Source organism: Dermacentor silvarum, chromosome 1 (genome assembly GCF_013339745.2).
Source record: "Dermacentor silvarum isolate Dsil-2018 chromosome 1, BIME_Dsil_1.4, whole genome shotgun sequence".
NCBI lineage: Eukaryota > Metazoa > Arthropoda > Arachnida > Ixodida > Ixodidae > Dermacentor > Dermacentor silvarum.
This window is the reverse complement of record NC_051154.1, coordinates 276993105-277001515: the sequence shown is the minus strand read 5'-3', so window position 1 is coordinate 277001515 and position 8411 is coordinate 276993105.

Here is an 8411-nt window from a genome sequence, read left to right as displayed (position 1 = left end):
TGCTTCTGTATCATCCTTTCACCGTAGGTGATGTTCTTGCTTGTTAGCCACTCCTGTATCTTTTCCTTCTTCCAGGCCGTCGTCGGCAATTTCTCTTCTCGCCGGCTATGGTAAGGTGCGTTGTCTAAAACAATGACGCTACCAGCTGGCAACTTCTGCAGAACGTCATTGAATCAGCCCTCAAAGCGATTGCCGTCCATTTCTTCGTGGTAGTCGCCTGTCTTTTGGCCTCTGAATACATCCAAGCAGCCGTCGACGAAACCATCCTCACTGCCGATGTGCGTCACGATCAGGCGCTGACCTTTCCCAGAAGGTTGTTTTAGACCCGTCGTCAGTCCATTTGCTCGAGCGAACAGGCGTCCGCGCTTCCGCACCACGGTGTCTGTCCACACGATCGACCGAGTGTGTCCCGCCGTCACCCATGTCTCGTCCAGGTAGAAGATATTTCGGCCTTCCGCCCGGTAGCGCTCCACGTCACGGAGGTAGCGATTCCGCCAATCGGTGATGTCATCCCGGTCGATAAGCAGCGAGTTGCGGCTTCTCTTTTCATGCTTGAAGCCGATCTCGGCAAGCAGGCGACGCACAGTACACCGCCTTAGTGATGGGAGTTCCATACGCTCCGAGAACTCTGTAGTTATCTTCTCGACCGTCGGTATCTCGTTGCGGCGAAAGAAATCGTGCACGCATGACCTCAGCGCGCACGACGTGAAGCTGTCAAACTTCGCGCTGCGTCTTCTCTTCTCCGCATTGCGTGGGCGCTTTCGCGAGGGCGTCGTCAGTTTGCCTCCGGAAAAATGCGAAGCTTTAACTTCCTCCCTCACCCTGAACACAGTCCTTTCGCTGACACCGAGCATGTCGGCGACAAACTTGCTCGTGTCCTCCACGCTGCGTTCAGGCTGCCTGTTACGCCAAAACGTGTAGCAGTGGAAGATCATGTTGCGTGAATCGCTGTTCAGGATGTGGCCGCTCTTGTTCTTGCCGAGGCTCCTTGGTGGTGTGGTCATCGAGACGACACAAGGCTCGTTCGGCAAGAAAGGATTGCGTTCCGATGTCACCTCGCTGGGCTACATGGCCGAAAACTGGCTCGGAATGCCGCGCGCGATCGTGCCCGAACTCACGAGATCGGAGGTTCGCAACCGCGAAAAAAAGGAAAAATATATTAATTAAAAATAAGCCCAACACATTTCAAAAATGTCACAGTTTCGCCCTAAGGGCGAAGCAATGAATGCGATAGCAACACAGCAATGTCATACGAAGTAAGGTGAGCGGCTTTGGTAGCAATATGAATTGCAGTAAACATGAGCTGATTAAGTAAGCAGGTGTGCTGCGGCGTAAGTAGACCGACATAAAGATAGACTCAATGACCACGAGAAGGCGCTTGTGAGTTGATGAGAAGCGCTTCCCGTGGGCAGCGCGTGCGAAGGGACACACCTGTAGCGCTGCACTGCCGACCCGGGCAGCATTGCATGTGTAGCGTGCGTTGGAAAATGTGGCCCGACTATTACTAACTGATTGAACAAGCGTGGTGTGAACGCGCACAAACAAACATGAATAGATCACACTGAACGACTGCAGACAACGACTGTCAAAACGCTGGCAGCAAGCGCATACGCCGCAGCAACGGGCGAAGGTACGTGCGGTCTATCGCTTCAACGGAAACTGAGCGGCGAATGCACGGCGCATAAAGGTCAGAGCCGTGTGGAGATAAGCGACGGTGCGAGCGAGCGACGAGCGCGGTTGTTGGCAGAGTTGAAGTGCGCCCCTCCCCCCCCCCCCCCGCTCCTTCCGGCGCTGGCTTCCTGCTTCCTTGCTTGCGCGTGGGAGACTGAGTTCGTTCGCTCTCCGTGATTGCGCGCGTCGCCGCACGCTTCCGCTCGGGCATACGGCGCGCGGCGTAGATTTTATCTATAGGGAACCTCACTGTGACGCCGACGGCAGAAATCCGGTTGAAGTCTGCATATAATTGCTATCGCAATAAAAAATAAGGTTGTGCAAACACACAAAACGTATATATGAATCTTATGCTATTAAGCCAGCGACTGCTACGCCCGGTGCCGTCGATCTTGCTCCGTAGCAGACGACGCACAGCGTTGTAGAAGGCACGGAGTTATTTTTCTCTCGCGATCCGGCATGTGCGGTAGCATTTCCATCGTGATAGTTTTACCAAACCACTCGTCAAGATACACAAATCTTATTTATAGCGACAGATACGCGTTTTAGAAGCAGTCACAATTTTTTGAGCGGGACTATTTCTTTGGTCGCGGAGGAATTGGCTGCTGCACTTCGGTCAACTGGGCGGGGCCTCCTCCTGTCATCTAAAGTTGCACCCGACTATATAGTGCCGGTGCAGGAGCGCTATTGCATTCCGCCGCTATAGGAATGCGACCACCCCTGTCGAGGTCGGCCGCGGGATGGTGGACCACATAGCTCCCAGATATCTGCACTAGGTACTAAATTAGATTTCATAATTTTCATTTTTATGTAAAACTCTAATGTGCCCCTAAACTATGTCATGGCCCCTTTATAAGCCAAGCGTATACATATATGCCGGGATCCGTAGGTTAGTCGTGACACGTATACGACTGGGTTGCAAGATTACAGCAGTTTTGCTTGGCTGTCTATAGTAAATTCCAGTGCACGCGGCCAAATACTCGTGCCTGCCGAATGCAAGCAGCATCGAATTCCAACATTTTTTTTAGACAGGCTTTCCTTGCTCGTGTGTGTATGCAGACGGAGCGTTTTTTGGGATTCGGGTAATGAACAGTGGCGATCAAAAGTTTGGCGACCAAAGTTGCCGCGATTTTTAATTTTTGTTTCGCAGCCTAGGCATTCAGGCTGAAATTAAGGGCGCACGCGTACGCGCGCATGTTTGACCAATACAATGTATTAAACCAATTCCAGGCCGCGGAGCTGCGCTCACATATATTAAATATTTCTGCTGGTGCCGTGGTCCCCAAACTTTTGATCGCGACTGTACGCCTCATTGCGTGTCGGTTCTTCTTTGTTCAGCAGCTTCGGCAATAACATTTTTGCTCAGAATTTATCTTTCTTCAGACTACACAGAGCATTACGAATAAATCCGACGCAGCTGTCCGAACATTGCTTGGCACACGCGGACGCATAGTTTAGAGCACAGCACGGGCTCGGGCTTACCCGAAAGCCCGGGCCGGGTAGGGCGGTTTTTTTACGGGCTCGGGCCGGGCTCGGGCATTACATGTGCTTTTTGACCCGGGCGCGGGCCGGGCTCGGGTATTTTGACGCGGGCCCGGGCCGGGCTCGGGCTTTCTGGTGGTGTGCATGTAACGTGCAGCGAGTTATCCTGGCGCGTCTCGACTCTGAAAAACCTGTTGCCCCGACGCAGCTGGAAGCTAGCCGTGCTACTCCTGTGTACTTTCCTTTTCTTCTTCCGTCATATTTTGGGCTGTTTGAACAGAGTGTAAAAGACGAGAAAGACCGAAGTCGCCTCAAACCAAAGGATGCCATTGTATTCCTTAACTAAATCAATGTAATTAATGTTTTCGGCGTGGTGTAAGCGCGTTCGCGACTTGCTGATTCTTGAAAGGCGAATTGGTAAAACGATGACTAGTAAGATAATTCCTCACGCGGCTGAAATATGGCACTGCGTCCATCCATGATTGTACGCATATTCTCAACCGGCCGCCTAGCAGCAGCGCATTACGCTGCACCATGGAGGCAGCGAGAAGCTTTCTTACTCCATTTACTCCATCCAAGGGCTGCGCTCACGACCGGTCGTGGCTGCGCTTCGGCTATAGTCTACTAGAATACGGTTGAGTGGGACGAGTGGCTGGGGCGGCGCATGCGTTGCAGTGAGGCGCACGACGTGGAAATATACTATGGAGGCGCTGCGATAGAAGTAGATTGGGGGGCTTTAAGTGGATTGGGCCGCATCAAGGTCGCCCCGTTGGAAACTGCTGGCGCTACTGCTCGGCAGGGTCTTTCGTACTACTTCGCGCGCTGGTATTTGCGTTCACACCGCTCAAATGGTGTTCATAATTGCATGTGACTTGTATTTATGCCTTAAGAATAAATTGATTTCACTCTCTTCTTTATTTTATTATTTTTAATGCCGCTCGGTGATCTTTCTCGGTCTTGGCCCGGGACTCGGGCCTAAGGAAAAGGGGTGGTGGGCCCGGCCAGGCGGGTAACGTAGATTATTTTCGGGTCCGCGCCGGGCCCGGGTCTCGCCATAAATCTTTTGGTCGGGCTCGCGCGGGCAGCCCAACGTTTGTAGAACGTTTGGGCTTTATATCCCAATATATATTATATATATCCATTATATATATATATATATATATATATAATCCCAACAACAAATGTTGGGCTAATCCCAATTTATATATTAGTCTTCATTTGGCTACCTTACCCTTCCTTGTCTTCAGTAGGCTTCCTCACCCTTCCTTAGTCTTAAGGAGAATTATTTGGGCTTGAATAATTTCATCGTAAGTAATCTAATTATTAATTTTTAACCTTAATTACTCCTAATACCTCTTCAGTACTACGATATAGACATAAATGTCAATAGGCATAAGGCGCATTGTCATATATACCCCCATATACTACTATAATACGTATCCTGTTACGCGTTAGAGCCAGTCGGACATATTTCCGAAAGAAGTAGCTGTAAAATGCTGACGAATTGAAAGGGCCGATATATTTCTTCACTGTAAACTTTGAATCAACTTTGATTTATTTTTGCTAAAGCACCGCAATCGTGGCGCGCAATGAAGGATGTCGTCGAGTACAGTGATTAACTGCTTATGGAGCCAAGTAAAGACCCGACCTGTAAAGATAAGCTACCTTCAAAAGCCACAGTTCTTGTTCAAGGTAGCTTTTATGTATCTTCTTTATATCTACTCAGCAATGCGGGCAAACTTATTCTTGTTGATATATTTTTGAATCACTTTGACATGAACACAGAATCTTTAAGTTAACCTACCTAACGTTTGGAAAAAGGAGACTGAAACCAGCGTCCATCTGTACTTCTGGTCACAAAACTTCCCCGAAAGCTTTATACAGGGTGCTCAAAATTAAGCTTTATGGTTTTCTTAAAATTAGGCACTGGGAGGCACGCGAAAACCACCTGCGCAAATAAGTGATGTGACAAGGGGGCACAAAGTGAGATGATAATTATCGCTGTCAGCAGCCCAATTAACGAAAGTTGAATAATTAACTTTTTGTTGACTGCAGTAAGTGGGTAAGTTTCTAATAAAAAGTTAGAGGCAGTCGTGTTTCGACACAGTATCAGTTGGAAGAATTCTTCTAGCATGTCTGTGCTCCGAGATATCCGACTCTAAGCTTTAATTGTAGTTCGAATTATTACGCATGCAAGAGAATTTGCATAGGCGCAAAGTTCCTCCCTGAAGTGAAGCGGCTGTTGCGGACGGCGTTTACTCTGACAACGGAGCGGAGGCATTTGCAAAGATGATAAGTGTTCCCCTTCCCCTTTCGGCTGGCGAAATAAAAAATCGAAGAACCCGAAACCGCTTTCGTAACACGCGACCGCGCAGCCTGTAACGGTAGCGGCAGCGAACCTTGCGAACTGAGCAAACCTGTTTATGAGTGCTGCAATCCAGTTTAGGTTTGCTTTGTGGGGTATATATGTGTATTGGTATTGCCCATTGGTGCAATTGGTCATCCCAACAAAAAAAAAAGATTGGTCACGTTCCAGTTGGTTCACTTGGTAAAGTTATGTACTAATATACCATTGCAAATTTGCCAATTGGTACCAATTGGAAATTTCCCAGTTTTAGTCAATTGATTTTTTTGACAGGGCAGACAATGGCGCGGGCGGATAAGCCGAAGGGCAGTGCGCGTGCGTATGGTGACAAGACGAGCGGGCATGGTCCTTGCCTGGGCTAAGCAAATGAAGTGACTGCTGATCTCCAAGTAGTGTAAGTTTTATTGAAATCAAGAGCAACAACTGCACCATCAACAGAAATCGTGGAGGACTTATTGCGGAAGTGGAGTAGAAAAGTTTGTAATAGCTTTACGTTATAGCGCCCATGGACTCAGACCAATCAAGGGATCCCAGATTCCTCAGCGAACGCCGTGCGTTGAACTATATTAGACAGCTTTATTTTAGCGTTTGCAACCAAACGTAAACGCATTACGTACGTAAAGAAATAGCGTCGTGCTCAGTGCGCATGCTACGAACGTTATTAGACAGCTTTAGTTTAGCGTTTGCAAGCAAACGTAAACGCATTACGTACGTAAAAAATAGCGTTGTCATCACTGCGCATGCTCTGTACGTTATTCGGTTTCTGCGGTTTACGTGCGCTGTGATAACGTACGTTATTTGGCGAGTTTATCCAACGCCTCCTCTAGAAAGATGCCAGCCGCGGGCGCCAAAAACCTGCTGCCCTTACCTTTCCCCTTTTCCTCCGTTCCACGTGAGGAAGTAGCTAGCGATCTTAGCGATGCTCACTTGCAACACACATGTGCGCATGCGCACACCATCGCACGGCCGCCGACGCCGCTACCAACAACGTTTACATACCAGCGTGACACCGCACCACCCCAACCCCCTGGCGAGATAGGGAAGCAGCTGGCGCCATCTCTTGACAACCGACCGCAACTCAAGGCACGACGGCTACAATGGGTGAGCGAGCGACGACGCAGGCATCTTTCTAGAGGAAGCGTTGGAGGGGGCCCTCCGAGCCGTCGTGGGGAGCGGACGTGCTTCACGTCGGCTCTGCGTAACTGATGTCCTACTGCCAGACTATCGATCTGCACCGCCCAAACCCAGTTGGATTGTCTCCAGCAAGTTACCAGGGACCCGCTGATATCATTTTCAACGAGGCGGGCCCATTTTGGCGATTTTACGGGACTTTATCGACCACACCGGCGCCGATGCTAAGGCCTAGCGACGACGCCGGGCCGCAGACGCGGCACTAGGCACGGCTGCCATGAGTCTTGCGCGAGGCTATGACCCGTAAAGCACGGAAGTAGTGGAGCTACAGCCTATGAAGAAGCCAGTATTCGATGAAGCCACCGAATATGTTATTCGGAAGAAGTTAGAAGAACAACAGCGAGCGGCCGAGACGCGCGCTAGCTCTAAACAGCAGGAAGCGTTGCGCGGTAGGGACGCTATGGACGGCCACGTCACCTCATCGACGCTAGGCAAAACGCTTCAACCGAAGCGTTGGAAACCGAAGGTGGTGCCCAAATTTGGTACGGAAGACGCTGTTGCGTTCGTAAAACCCAGGGGAACACTCAATTTTTCAAATTTCAAGGGCAGCAATCAAATCGGAGAAGCTATGTATGCTGCAGCCGGGTTACCGAGCTCGTCACAGGCACTCACTATTTGGCCGGCGTGGGATCAGAACATAATAATCGTAGGAATTCGCGACGCACAGTTCATTCGGAACGTCCTTGCTTTCGAGAGTCTGCGGATTGGCGGCCGATTGCAAGCGGTGCAAGTCTACCTCAAGATGACGGACAACACGTGCCGTGGAGTAATTGAAGTGGATTCGAAGGTGTCGGAAGCGGATATTTCTGAAGCAATTTACTCGCCAGATGCTCCCGTGGTGGGTGTGCGCAAGTTAGGACAGTCGAACGCGGCAGCGATAACGTTCGAGGGCCGCAAGGTGCCGTTCAACGTATTCTACTGGGGAGAGGCTGTGCCGGTGCGCCTCTATCGGAAGACAACACCAGCTTTTACCTTATGTGGAACAGTGGGACATAGGGTGGATGTGTGCCCTAATCCGCGGGATGATCGCTGCCGAGCCTGCGGATCGGTCACCCCAGAGGAGGGGCACGAGTGCCAGCCCCGATGTCTAGTCTGCGGGGACCCCCATCTGAGGGGCTCCGCGGACTGCACCTGGAAATACAGGAGAGGTGCGGGAGCCGGGCGGAAGCCTGGCGGAGGGAAATCCAGCAACAAGCGTCAGGCCAGAGGGGCCCGGAAGGATTCGGGGCCTGGAACGCAAGCTCAGAAGCAGGTCGCGGCTCCATCGCCGACACCAGAAACGAGGGCTGCAACGAGGGCCTCCCGGCAGGGACCTCAGGGAAGCAGTCGTCCAGCTGACAATCATAAAACTGGAGGAGCCGGAGCTGGGGCCGGGTCAGCGAAAACCACGGGCAGCAAGGTGAGCTGGGAAGAGGTTGCCGCTTCCTCGGCTTGGCTGCTGAGAAACTTAAGGAAGAAAATAGTAGATTAAGGCAGGAATTGGCAAAGTATAAAACTCAGAAGCTTAGTGCGTCGGCAGGGGGTGCAGACGTGCCAGAAACGCTTGCGGAGTCTGCAATGGAGGAGGATGCTCCCCTCCCTCCTACTCAGCAGGCAGAGGCCCCTGCCACTGAGGTTGTGGAAAAGCGGGAAGAGGAAAACAGTAACGTAGTGGCGAGGGAGACTGATAAAAAGGCTGCTGTCACACAGGAAGAATCCAGGA